General features: G+C 38.4%; 1 protein-coding gene across 6 annotated transcripts in view; it reads right to left on the reverse strand.

The window, feature by feature from the left end:
- The window catches only part of SPHKAP (SPHK1 interactor, AKAP domain containing), a 201,609-nt gene that overhangs the window by 17,035 nt on the left and 169,686 nt on the right, over positions 1 to 14,888 (reverse strand). The window lies entirely within an intron of this gene.

Consider the following 14,888-nt stretch of genomic DNA (forward strand, 5'->3'; position numbering starts at 1 on the left):
ACTATAGTGCACCAGCCTTCCAACGGTTGTGCTTCAACTAGTCATCCACTTTCAAAACCTTCTTAACCCTGGTGCCAGATTAAAGTTCCTAAAGCATATTGTTGGTTGCTCTTGTCAGGAGCCTTCAGGAACTTCCTGAAGCCAAACTCTATCAGTCGTGGGCTCCCCCTGCTTATCAAGTTTCATGTGCCTCAACCCTAATCACTACTTAACAAACAAAACTATCTACTGTTTTTCAAAAATGCAGGGATTTCTTGCCTCCCAGCCTTTGCCTAGTTGAGTCCTCTGACCAAATGGTGGAGAAGTGTGCTTCGAGCATACTTTCTGCCATCCAACTGCTTTAGATTCCTGTTCCACAACTTGTCACCTGTTCAACTTAAGTTAATAAATCTCTCCAAGAAAAGTAACAACATCTCATAAAGGTTTTTGGAAGACATAAATTAGAAAAAAATTCATTTAATGCATTTAGCTTAGTGCCTGTATATAAGTATCCAATAAGTATTCTTCTTTATTAATAAATTATATAATTCATTAAGTCTAATAACATGCTTTTGTTAAGAATCACGTCTAATAACACGCTGTTTTGATCTTCGCTTCTCACTACCCTTCAAGCCTCAGCCAAGACACTCCCACCTCCCCAAGGCCTTTCTTAATCTTCTTAGCTGGAGCTCTCTCCCTTGAATGGTTGAAGCAATCTATTTTTCTTTCTTTTTGGTGAAATGGAAGGCTTCCTGAGTCACATTCTAGTACATATAGTTATTTGTGTATATAATATTCATTATTAAGAATGTTTGCACTTGTTTGTATTTTAAGAACAGAGCTGTGAACACATAAACTATTCTTCAGATGAATATGTTATTGCTAAAAGTGTCAAGTTTCATAAGTAGAGCCACACTCTGAGTCTAGAAAGCTCCACTTGTTAAGTTGTAAACTGTGAAAGATCTGAGATGTGGCACTACTTGCAAGCTGGTAGTTTTTTGTTTGTTTGTTTGAGACAAAGTCTTGCTTTGTTGCCCAGGCTGAAGTGCAGTAGCATGATCTCGGCTCACTGCAACCTCCGTCTCCCAGATATAAGCAATTCCCCTGCCTCAGCCTCCCAAGTAGCTGGGATTACAGGCATGTGTCACCATGCCTGGCTAATTTTTTTATTTTTAGTAGAGATAGGATTTGCCATGTTGGCTGGGCTCGTCTCAAACTCAAGTGACCTGCACTCCTGGGCCTCCCAAAGTGCTGGGATTACAGGCATGAGCCACCGCGCCCGGCCTTTAGGGTTAATATTCAATCACCCTTTAATTCAGGTATCAGTGCCCTTTGCTCAGGAAACTCTGATGTACAGAAATGTAAACATGTTCATGGAAATTTGTCTGCAGACTACTTACAGGGTCATCAAAAACTAACAGTATTTATGTTTTTGACATTAACAGACATAAATGACTACAAACAAAAAGCAACAGCATATTTTGCTATTGACAGTAAAAATAGTCACTTGATCTAGTAGATGCTGGATTGTTTTACTCCAGGCCATGGTACCCTGACTGTGGAGAACACAGGCTGCTGACTGTACACACTGGGAATTACCCTCAGTGAAGGAATTGCCTTGCCAAGGTTAGACCCTTTCCCAGTGAGGATCCTAATGTCTGGCTAACATAGAGATACAAAAGCCCACTCCTTGCTTCCATTTGCATCAAAACTGACAGACCATCCCATCTTCGGGGTTTCCTGCAGGATGTGCTGAGGCCTCAGTTGCAGACACACTTGGGAAGGACCTCTCCTCTTGGCCAATCCTGCCTTTCCCACTTCCTTACATGGGTATGCATATATTTCTGCAGAGAACTCCCTGACAAATTATCTGCCTGCAGCTCTCCCTCTCAGAGTCTGTTCCCAGGGAATACAACCTAAGACAGGTGGCCTCTTTCATTTAAAGTAAAATATTGGCTGCAGAAAGGTCTATGTAATTTTCCTCAATCTTAGAATTAGTACTGTTATCCATTCTCTGAGAATGGTTATATTTTAAAAATTTTAAAAAGTTCTCATATAGAGAGCAGAGTTTCAAATGCATAACTTTTTGAGTGTGATTAAAAATCTCCTTTTTGATGTGCGAACTTGTCACCTAAGGAATTTTACAAAAGCCTTTGGATGCTTGATCCTGACAGTCCTTCTCATAGTGTTCTGGGTAGGTTTGGCATTGAGGTGTGGTTATTTCCAGTATGCTATGCTGCTAACACTTTGTGAAAGAAGGTCCTTGCTTGGTTTTTCTTGTTGAAATATTGAGATTTTTCCAAATCGTGTAGGGAGGAAGGAGGAGAATGGTGCAGCCAAAGAGGCAGCATGGACTTAAATTCAAATGAAAGAAAAGTTCATTGATGACAAACGGAAATAATACACATATCCCCAACACAGTGCAAATGAGCCAAGAACCAGATACAAAGGAGAAGGTTCCCAAACCATCCACTTGCCTAGTTAAAAAGTCATTTCCTGGACCAATTTCTTATTAAGTTAGAATCTCATGTTATTAGAAACATTTATTCCAGGCTATTTCTTACTAAAGAAGTTAAATCTCAGTGACTGACATCCAACATCCTTGTTAAAAAATGAGTCTGTCAGTGTATTTTACTTTATCTCAACTTCATGCTCTATTTAAAGTAAATCTCACATTCCATGTCACATAACTAGGAGTTCAGAATGAATAATCATTATCCACAACACTAGTTTTCATTTTGAGAGAAATTGAAATTTATAGTTCTGCTCTTTTATTTATGAATAATGCACAGAGGTGTTGTGCAGATGCATGCAGATGGCTTCCCCCTTCTTATCTTACATGTCATCCACAGAGATTCAGAAGACTATGTCATATCAAATTCCATCATAGAATCTAATCTCTCAGTTGGCAGAGATTTTAGAGACCATCTAGCCTGTAATTTCCATTAGGGTTCACTCTTGATGTTGCATGTTCTATATAGGCTTTGACAAATGTATAATGACTAATATCATACAGTATAAGTTCACTGCCCTAAAAATCCTCTGTGCTCTACCTGTTCAACCCTTCTGCCCTCTAACCTCTGACAACCACTGATCTTTTTATTGTCTCCATAGTTTTGCCTTTTTTGAGACTGTCATATAGTTGGAATCATATAGCATGTAGCGTCTTAAGATTGGCAACGTTTGGCCAGGAGCGGTGGCTCACGCCTGTAATCCCAGCACTTTGGGAGGCCAAGGCGGGTGGATCACCTGAGGTCAGGAGTTCAAGACCAGCCTAGCCAACATGGTGAAACACTGTCTCTACTAAAAATACAAAAATTAGTCGGCCGGGCACGGTGGCTCACGTCTGTAATCCCAGCACTTTGGGAGGCCAAGGTGGGTGGATCACAAGGTCAGGAGATGGAGACCATCGTGGCTAACATGGTGAAACCCCATCTCTACTAAATATACAAAAAATTAGCCGGGCATGGTGGTGGGCGCCTGTAGTCCTAGCTACTCGGGAGGCTGAGGCAGGAGAATCGCTTGAACCCATGAGGTGGAGGTTGCAGTGAGCCAAGATGGCGCCACTGCACTCCAGCCTGGGAGAGAGCAAGCCTCCATCTAAAAAAATAATAATAAAAATAAAATAAAATAAAATAAATAAAAGATTGACAACATTTAATAATATGCACTTAAGGTTCCTCTTTATCTTTTCATGGCTTGACAGTTCTTTGTTGTTAGTGCTGAATAAAATTCTATTGTTTGGATGTACCACAATTTATCCATTTACCTACTGAAGAATCCCCTGTTGCTTCTAAGTTTTGGCAATTCTAACTAAAGCTAGTATAAACATCTGTGTGCAGGTTTTTATATGGGCATAAGTTTTCAACGTGTTTGGGTAAATACCAAGGAGCAGGATTGCTGGGTTGTATGGTAAGAGTATCTTTAGTTTTGTAAAACACTCCCCAAATGTCTTCAAAAGTGGCTGCTCCATTTTGTATTCCAATCAGTAATGAATGAGTTTCTGTTGCTCCACATCTTTGCCAGCATCTGGTTTTGTCAGTATTTTGAATTTTGGGATTTTAATATGTATGTGGTGGTATCTGATTGTTTTGATTTGCAAGTCCATAATGACATAATGTTGAACATCTTTTTATATGCTTATATGCTATCCATACATGTTCTTTGGTGAAGTGTCTCTTCAGGCCTTTTGATCATTTTTCTTTTATATAAACATATATATATATACATACATATATAAATATATCTATACATATAAATATATCTATACATATATAAATATATACATATATAACTATATACACACATATAAATATATATACACACATATAAATATATACACATATATAAATATATATACATATATAAATATATACGTATATAAATATATATACATATATAAATATATATATACATATATAAATATATATATACACACATATATATTTATTATACTTTAAGTTCTAGGGTACATGTGCACAATGTGCAGGTTTGTTACCTATGTATACATGTGCCATGTTGGTGTGCTGCACCCATTAACTTGTCATTTACATTAGGTATATCTCCTAATGCTATCCCTCCCCCCTCCCCCCAGCCCACAACAGGCCCTGGTGTGTGATGTTCCCCTTCCTGTGTCCATGTGTTCTCATTGTTCAATTCCCACCTATGAGTGAGGACGTGCAGTGTTTGGTTTTTTGTCCTTGCGATAGTTTGCTGAGAATGATGGTTTTCAGCTTCATCCATCTCCCTACAAAGGACATGAACTCATCATTTTTTATGGCTGCATAGCATTCCATAGTGTATATGTGCCACATTTTCTTAATCCAGTCTATCATTGTTGGATATTTGGATTGGTTCCAAGTCTTTGCTATTGTGAGTAGTGCCGCAATAAACATATGTGTGCATGTGTTTTTATAGCAGCATGATTTATAATCCTTTGGGTATATACCCAGTAATGGGATGGCTGGGTCAAATGGTATTTCTAGTTCTAGATCCCTGAGGAATTGCCACACTGACTTCCACAATGATTGAACTAGTTTACAGTCCCACCAACAGTGTAAAAGTGTTCCTATTTCTCCACATCCTCTCCAGCACCTGTTGTTTCCTGACTTTTTAATGATCGCCATTCTAACTGCTGTGAGATGATATCTCATTGCGGTTTTGATTTGCATTTCTCTGATGGCCAGTGATGATAAGCATTTTTTCACGTGTCTGTTGGCTGCATAAATGTCTTCTTTTGAGAAGTGTCTGTTCATATCCTTCACCCACTTTTTGATGAGGTTGTTTGTTTTTTTCCTGTAAATTTGTTTGTGTTCTTTGTAGATTCTGGATATTAGCCCTTTGTCAGATGAGTAGATTGCAAAAATTTTCTCCCATTCTGTAGGTTGCCTGTTCACTCTGATGGTAGTTTCTTTTGCTGTGCAGAAGCTCTTTAGTTTAATTAGATCCCATTTGTCTATGTTGGCTTCTGTTGCCATTGCTTTTGGTGTTTTACACATGAAGTCCTTGCCCATGCCTATGTCCTGAATGGTATTGCCTAGGTTTTCTTCTAGGGTTTCTATGGTTTTAGGTCTAACATTTAAGTCTTTAATCCATCTTGAATTAATTTTTGTATAAGGTGTAAGGAAGGGATCCAGTTTCAGCTTTCTACATATGGCTAGCCAGTTTCCCCAGCACCATTTGTTAAATAGGGAATCCTTTCCCCATTTCTTGTTTTCATCAGGTTTGTTAAAGATCAGATGGTTGTAGATGTGTGGTATTATTTCTGAGGGCTCTGTTCTGTTCCATTGGTCTATACCTCTGTTTTGGTACCAGTACCATGCTGTTTTGGTTACTGTAGCCTTGTAGTATAGTTTGAAGTCAGGGAGCGTGATGCCTCCAGCTTTGTTCTTTTGGCTTAGGATTGACTTGGCAATGTGGGCTCTTTTTTGGTTCCATGTGAACTTTAAAGTAGTTTTTTCCAATCTGTGAAGAAAGTCATTGGTAGCTTGATGGGGATGGCATTGAATCTATAAATTACCTTGGGCAGTATGGCCATTTTCACGACATTGATTCTTCCTACCTATGAGCATGGAATGTTCTTCCATTTGTTTGTGTCCTCTTTTATTTCGTTGAGCAGTGGTTTGTAGTTCTCCTTGAAGAGGTCCTTCACATCCCTTGTAAGTTGGATTCCTAGGTAGTTTATTCTCTTTGAAGCAATTGTGAATGGGCGTTCACTCATGATTTGGCTGTTTGTCTGTTATTGGTGTATAAGAATGCTTGTGATTTTTGCACATTGATTTTGTATCCTGAGACTTTGCTGAAGTTGCTTATCAGCTTAAGGAGATTTTGAGCTGAAACGATGGGGTTTTCTAGATATACAATCATGTCATCTGCAAACAGGGACAATTTGACTTCCTCTTTTCCTAATTGAATACCTTTATTGCTTTCCCCTGCCTGATTGCCCTGTCTAGAACTTCCAACACTATGTTGAATAGGAGTGGTGAGAGAGGGCATCCTTGTTTTGTGCCAGTTTTCAAAGGGAATGCTTCCAGTTTTTGCCCATTCAGTATGATATTGGCTGTGGGTTTGTCATACATAGCCCTTATTATTTTTAGATACATCCCATCAATACCTAATTTATTGAGAGTTTTTAGCATGAAGGGCTATTGAATTTTGTCAAAGGACTTTTCTGCATTTTTGAGATAATCATGTGGATTTTATCTTTGGTTCTGTTTACGTACCTGATTACATTTATTGATTTGCGTATGTTGAACCAGCCTTGCATCCCAGGGATGAAGTCCACTTGATCATGGTGATAAGCTTTTTGATGTGCTGCTGGATTCGGTTTGCCAGTATTTTAGTGAGGACTTTTGCATCGATGTTCATCAGGGATATTGGTCTAAAATTCTCTTTTTTCGTTATGTCTCTGCCAGGCTTTGGTATCAGGATGATGCTGGCCTCATAAAATGAGTTAGGGAGGATGCCCTCTTTTTCTATTGATTGGAATAGTTTCAAAAAGAATGGTACCAGCTCCTCCTTGTACCTCTGGTAGAATTCGGCTGTGAATCCGTCTGGTCCTGGGCTTTTTTTGGTTGGTAGGCTATTAATTATTGCCTCAATTTCAGAGCATGTTATTGGTCTATTAAGAGATTCAACTTCTTCCTGGTTTAGTCTTGAGAGGGTGTATGTGTTGAGGAATTTATCCGTTTCTTCTAGATTTTCTAGTTTATTTGCATAGAGGTGTTTATAGTATTCTCTGATGGTAGTTTGTATTTCTGTGGGATGGGTGGTGATATCCCCTTTATCATTTTTTATTATGTCTATTCGGTTCTTCTCTCTTTTCTTCTTTATTAGTCTTGCTAGCGTTCTATCAATTTTGTTGATCTTTTCAAAAAATCAGCTCCTGGATTCATTGACTTTTTGAAGGGTTTTTTGTGTCTCTATCTCCTTCAGTTCTGCTCTGATCTTAGTTATTTCTTGCCTTCTGCTATCTTTTGAATGTGTTTGCTCTTGCTTCTCTAGTTCTTTTAATTGTGATGTTAGGGTGTCAATTTTAGGTCTTTCCTGCTTTCTCTTATGGGCATTTAGTGCTATAAATTTTCCTCTACACACTGCTTTAAATCTGTCCCAGAGATTCTGGTATGTTGTGTCTTTGTTCTCGTTGGTTTCAAAGAACATCTTTATTTCTGCCTTCATTTTGTTATGTACCCAGTAGTCATTCAGGAGCAGGTTGTTCAGTTTCCATGTAGTTGATTGGTTTTGAGTGAGTTTCTTAATCCTGAGTTCTAGTTTGATTGCAATTTGGTCTGAGAGACAGTTTGTTATAATTTCTGTTCTTTTACATTTGCTGAGGAGTGCTTTACTTCCAACTATGTGAATTTTGGAATAGGTGCGGTGTGGTTCTGAGAAGAATGTATATTCTGTTGATTTGGGGTGGAGAGTTCTCTAGATGTCTATTAGGTCCACTTGGTGCAGAGCTGTATTCAATTCCTGGATATCCTTGTTAACTTTCTGTCTCGTTGATCTGTCTAATGTTGACAGTGGGGTGTTAAAGTCTCCCACTATTATTGTATGGGTGTCTAAGACTGCCTGTAGGTCTCTAAGGACTTGCTTTATGAATCTGGGTGCTCCTGTATTGGTTGCATATATATTTAGGATAGTTAGCTCTTCTTGTTGAATTGATCCCTTTACCATTATGTAATGGCCTTCTTTGTCTCTTTTGATCTTTGTTGGTTTAAAGTCTGTTTTATCAGAGACTAGGATTGTAACCCCTGCCTTTTTTTGTTTTCCATTTGCTTGGTAGATCTTCCTCCATTCCTTTATTTTGAGCCTATGTGTCTCTGCATGTGAGATGGGTTTCCTGAATACAGCACGCTGATGGGTCTTGACTCTTTATCCAATTTGCCAGTCTGTGTCTTTTAATTGGAGCATTTAGCCCATTTACATTTAAGGTTAATATTGTTATGTGGGATTTTGATCATGTCATTATGATGTTAGTTGGTTGTTTTGCACGTTAGTTGATGCAGTTTATTCCTAGCATTGATGGTCTTTACAATTTGGCATGTTTTTGCAGTGGCTGGTACCAGTTGTTCCTTTCCATGTTTAGTGCTTCCTTCAGGAGCTCTTGTAGGGCAGGCCTGGTGGTGACAAAATCTCTCAGCATTTGCTTGTCTGTAAAGTATTTTATTTCTCCTTCACTTATGAAGCTTAGTTTGGCTGGATATGAAATTCTGGGTTGAAAATTCTTTTCTTTAAGAATGTTGAATATTGGCCCCCACTCTGTAGAGTTTCTGCCGAGAGATCAGCTGTTAGTCTGATGGGCTTCCTTTTGTGGGTAACCCGACCTTTCTCTTTGGCTGCCCTTAACATTTTTTCCTTCATTTCATCTTTGGTGAATATGGCAATTATGTGTCTTGGAGTTGCTCTTCTCGAGGAGTATCTTTGTGGCGTTCTCTGTATTTCCTGAATTTGAATGTTGGCCTGCCTTGCTAGGTTGGGGAAGTTCTCCTGGATAATATTCTGCAGAGTGTTTTCCAAGTCGGTTCCATTCTCCCCGTCACTTTCAGGTACACCAATCAGATGTAGATTTGTTCTTTTCACACAGTCCCATATTTTTTGGAGGCTTTGTTCATTTCTCTTTCTTCTTTTTTCTCTAAATTTCTCTTCTTGCTTCATTTCATTCATTTGATCTTCAGTCACTGATACCCTTTCTTCCAGTTGACCGAATCGGCTACTGAAGCTTGTGCATTCATCATGTAATTCTCGTGCCACGGTTTTCAGCTTCATCAGGTCCTTTAAGGACTTTTCTGCATTGGTTTTTCTAGTTAGCCTTTTGTCTAATCTTTTTTCAAGGTTTTTAACTTCTTTGCCATGGTTTCAAACTTCCTCCTTTAGCTCGGAGAAGTTTGATCGTCTGAAGCCTTCTTCTCTCATCTCGTCAAAGTCATTCTCCGTCTGGCTTTGTTCTGTTGCTGGTGAGGAGGTGCGTTCCTTTGGAGGAGGAGAGGCGCTCTGATTTTTAGAATTTTCAGTTTTTCTGTTCTGTCTTTTCCCCATCTCTGTGGTTTTATCTACCTTTGGTCTTTGATGATGGTGATGTACAGATGGGGTTTTGGTGTGGATGTCTTTTCTGTTTGTTAGTTTTCCTTTTAACAGTCAGGACCCTCAGCTGCAGGTCTGTTGGAGTTTGCTGGAGGTCCACTCCAGACCCTGTTTGCCTGGGTATAGCAGTGCAGGCTGCAGAACAGTGAATATTGCTGAACAGCAAATGCTGCTGTCTGATTGTTCCTCTGGAGGTTTCGTCTCAGAGGGGTACTCAGCCGTGTGAGGTGTCAGTCTTCCCCTACTGGGGGATGCCTCCCAGATAGGCTACTCGGGGGTCAGGGACCCACTTGAGGAGGCAGTCTGTCCATTCTCATATCTCCAACTCCATGCTGGGAGAACCACTACTCTCTTCAAAGCTCAGTTGGAAATGCAGAAATCATCTGTCTTCTGCATCGCTCACGCTGGGAACTGCAGACTGGAGCTGTTCCTATTCAGCCATCTTGGAACTGCTTTTGATCATTTTTCAAGTTTTGTACTATCTTTAATGGACAAATAATAACATCCATTTATGGGGTACAATACAATAATTTGATATATGTATATACTGTGGAATGATTAAATTGGGGTAGTAAGAATATCATCATGCCAAATATTTATATTTTTGATGAGAACATTTAAAACATTATCTTTTAGCTATTTTGAGATATATCATACATTATTATTAACTGTAGTCACCTTTCTGTGCAATAGAGCACCAGAACATGTTCTGTCTAACTATAGCTTTTTACCTATTGACTAGAATTTTCCTTTCTCTGTCCACCTCCCCCAGTCCCCAGCCTCTGGAAATCATCATTTTACTCTCTCCTTCTATGAGTTTGACTTTTTAAGATTCCATACGTGAGATCAGACTGTATTTGTCTCTCAGTGCTTGGCGTATCTCATTTAACATAACATCCTCTAGGTTCATTCATGTTGTCACAAATGACAGAATTTCCTGATTTCAAAATATATTACAAAGCAATAGTAATTAAAACAGGATGGCAATGGCATAAAAACAGACACATTGACCAGTGTAATAGGATAGAGATTCCAGAAAGAAACCCACATATCTATGATCAACTGATTTTTGACAAAGGTGCCAAAAACACATAATGAAGAAAGGATAGTCTCATCAATAAATGGTGTAGGAAAACTGGATATTCACATACAGAAGACTAAAAATGGACCCTTTTCTCACCTCTTATATTAAAATCAACTAAAAATGGATTAAATACTTAAATGTAAGGACTGAAAGTATAAAACTACTAGAAGAAAACATAGCTGAAAAACTCCTTGACTTAAACTGATTTAAAAATGAGTTTTTAAAGTTTTTATCTTTATGTTGTTGAGTTTTAAGAGTTCTTTGTATATTTCAGGTAATAGTCCTTTATTAGATATGTATTTTAGAAATATTTTCTCCCAATCTGTGGCTTATCTCTTCTCATTCTCTTGTCAGTGTCTTTCACAGAGCAAAAGTTTTTAATTTTAATAAAGTCTATTTTATCAAGCCTTTCTTTTATAGATTGTGCCTTTGGTGTATCAAAAATGTCATTGCCATACCCACAATCCATCTAGATTTTTCTCCTACATTATCTTCTAGGAGTTATTATTTTTTTTTTTTTCCTGCGAGAGAGTCTTGCTCTGTCACCCAGGCTGGAGTGAAGTGGTGCAATCTCAGCTCACTGCAAACTCTACCTCCCAGGTTCAAGAGATTCTCCTGTCTCAGCCTCCCAAGTAGCTGGGATTATAGGCACACCACCACACCCAATTAATTTTTGTATTTTTAGTAGAGACAGGGTTTCACCATGTTGGCCAGGCTGGTCTCAAACTCCTGACCTCAGGTGATCCACCCACCTTGGCCTCCCAAAGTGCTGGGATTATAGGCTTAAGCCACTGCACCCAGCCATTCCAGGAGTTATATAGCTTTGTGTTTACATTTAGGTCTGTGATCCATTCGTGTTATTTTTTCAAATGGTGTAATGTGTCTGGATTCATTTTTTTTTGCATGTAAATGTCCAGTTGTTTCTGTACTGTTTATTGAAGAGACTATCTTCTCTTCAATATATTGCCTTTGTTTCTTTGTCAAAGATCCATTGACTCTATTTGTGGGTGTCTATTATTGGGCTCTCTATTCTGTTCCATTGCTTGATTTTGCCAATACCACACTCTCTTGACTACTATAGCTGTAGAGTAAATCATCATGTCAGGTAGTCTCAATCCTCTAACTTTGTTCTTCCTCTTCAATCTTGTGTTCAATATTCTTGGTCTTTTGGTCTCCATACAAACTTTGGAATTAGTTTGTTGATATCTGCAAAATAACTTGCTGGGATTTTGATTGGGATTGTAATGAATCTATAGATTCAACTGGGAAGAACTGACATCATGAAAATATTGAATCTTCCTATTAACGAATAGCCTTTATTTTTGAAGGAATTTTTGCTGGATAAAGTATACTAGGCTGACAGTTTTTTCTCCTTCAGCATAGTATAGTTGTCATACTTTGTCTTTTATCTTACATTGTTTCTGATAAGAAATCTGCAGTTTTATTTGTGCTTCTTAGTATGTAATGTTTCTTTTTCTCTGGGCTGCTTTTAAGACAATTTCTTTATGATTTGCTTTTAATAATTTGATTATAATGTGCCTTGATGTGATTTTCTTTTTGTTGATCCTGCTTAGAGTTATATTTCTTAATTTGTGAGTTTATAACTTTCATCAAGTCTTACATTCATGTGTACCTTTAAATCTTTTGGCATATTTATAAGAGATATTTAATTTCTTTATCATGTTTGTTTCCCTTCGCTCAAAGTCCTTGTCTGCTAATTTCATCTTCTCTGTAATTTCTGGATATGTTTCTTTTGATGATTATACTCCTTATAATGAGTGATATTTTTCTTCTTCTTTGTGTAGCATTTTTTGCTTGGATGTTACATTGCAAGTTTATGTTGTTGAGTACTAGATTTTGTTGTCTTTTCTTTAAACAATGTTGAACTTTATTCCAGGTTAAATTAGTTTCAGTTCAGCTTGATCTTTTTGATGCTTGCTTTTAAGTTGTGTTAGAATAAGTGTAGATTAGCCTTTATTTTTAGGGCTAGTTTAGCTTTAATTCTATGATGTGATGTTTTTAGGGTCTCTACTAAGTACTGTGTGTATGTACCATGGATTCTTCACTCTGGCTAGTTGGGACTAAACATCTTCCAGTACTATGCAAGCTTGTGGCATTGTCCAGCTTACAATTCTCTAGCGTCATGGGGCTGTACCTATAGATTCATGCCTCAGTGTCCAGCAACAGGTCAAGAGGCTTCCTGTGCAGATTCCTCTTCTTTCTCTGCATATCTCCCTCTAGTCTGTGTCTCCTCACCTCATTGTGCCCACTGAACTCTGCTCAGGATTTCCCTCTTGGCATTATTGTCGGAAAAGGCAATCCAGATAGAAGGTGAGGGCAATTATAGGGCTAATGACGTTTGTTTCCCTTCGCTCAATGTGCTGCTTGTTGTACAATGTATGAAATCAGTTGTTTAATTCTGACCATTAAAAAAATTATTCATGGATGGGCCAGGCACAGTGGCTGATGCTTATAATCCCAGCATTTTGGGAGGCAGAGGCAGGTGGATCACCTGAGGTCAGGAGTTCAAGACCAGCCTGGCCAACATGGTGAAACCCCGTCTCTACTAAAAATACGAAAGAAAAATTAGCTGGGTGTGGTGGCATGTGCCTGTAGTCCCAGCTACTTGGGAGGCTGAGGCAGGAGAATCGCTTGCAGCTGGGAGGCAGAGATTGCAGTGAGCCAAGATCGCACCACTGCACTCTAGCCTGGGTGACAGAGCGAAACTCCATCTCAAAAACAAAAGAAAACAATTGTTCACGGATGGAGGGCAAGTTGAGTTTCAATAACTTCATTGTGAGTAGAAACAGAAGACCTTTCACATTTATCTTTAAAGCTCTCTCTGTAGGTATGCCATTGTGGTTTTGATTTCAATAATTAATGTTTTTCTATTTAGTGGTTTTTAATTTCATTATACTTTTTGTCTTTGTAGTAGTATTTTATTGATTTTTATATCTACCTTATTCTATTCTGATGGTAGTTTGTTTCTTGCTCCTATTTTGTATGTCTCATTTTTTCCAAATATTAAACATAAGTACTTTACATTCTGTATTTAATAATTCCAGTGTCTGAGAACTTCGATAGGGCTAATTCTGCCTCTTCATGTTTGTGCTGAGTCTTTCTTACAGTGCCTTGATTCCTTGTGTGTCTTTCAGTTTAAGACTCTGAGCTTATACTTGATGGGGCTTTATTTGTTGAAATCCTTTAAGACTGGGCTTAACTCTCCAGAGATTTTACTTTTGTCTCTGCCAAGCTCTCACAGGGTTGTTAACCTGAGATTGCTTTAAGGTAACTTACCAGCTTGGGATTTCCCGGACCACAAGTATAATGCAAATTAGAATGACAAAAATGCATTAGGGTAAGCTGTGGTTATAAATTCTCAAGGGGATTGTTTTCTCCTCGTATCCAGGGCCTGAACCCTGAAAGATGCCTTTTTTTTTTTTAATCAGTTCACTCTTCTGGTGGGTGAACTTTTTCCATAGTTCACACCTTTACTGAGGTTGTAACCCTTCAGGATGTGCAAGTCTGCCTCAGCTCCAAGTCTTCACCATTCGCAGACCCTCATTTCCTGGTTTCCACTAGCCTTTAGAAAATGAATTTTTAGGCTACAGAGACTGGTAGATGCCCTCAAGGGCAAGCACAGAGTCACCTTTAATTTACTACCTTTTCAAATTCTTTCTTTTTTTAACCTCTGAAATTTCTATAATTACTATTGTTAAGATTAGCCTTGCAAATAAGGGTAAATAAAATAATTCCTGAGAATATAGAAATGAGGGTAAATCATAAATGGCAGACAGCATTCTGTTTCCATCTCTCCAGATAAGGGTTCTTAGGGGCTGCTGTTTAAGACGGGGGTACCAAACATCCAAATCCATGGGGAATATATCACACTTGCTTGTCAATTTTTTAATTGACAGTAATTGTATCTATTATATGGGGTATACTGTGATGTTTTCATACAGTTTTACCTTGTGGAATGATTAAGTCATGCTAATTAAAAAATCTAGCACCTCACATACTTACATTTTGTTGTGGTGAAAACATTTAATACCTAATCTTTTAACAGTTTTGAAATATACAGGCCAGGCCCAGTGGCTCACACCTGTACTACCAGCACTTTGGGAGGCTGAGGTGGCAGGATCACTTGAGCCCAGGAGTCTGAGACCAGCCTGGGCAACAGAATGAGATCTCCATCTCCACAAAAAAATTAAAAAATTGGGCAGGCATGGTGGTGCACACCTAG

This window comes from Pan troglodytes, chromosome 13 (genome assembly GCF_028858775.2).
Source record: "Pan troglodytes isolate AG18354 chromosome 13, NHGRI_mPanTro3-v2.0_pri, whole genome shotgun sequence".
NCBI lineage: Eukaryota > Metazoa > Chordata > Mammalia > Primates > Hominidae > Pan > Pan troglodytes.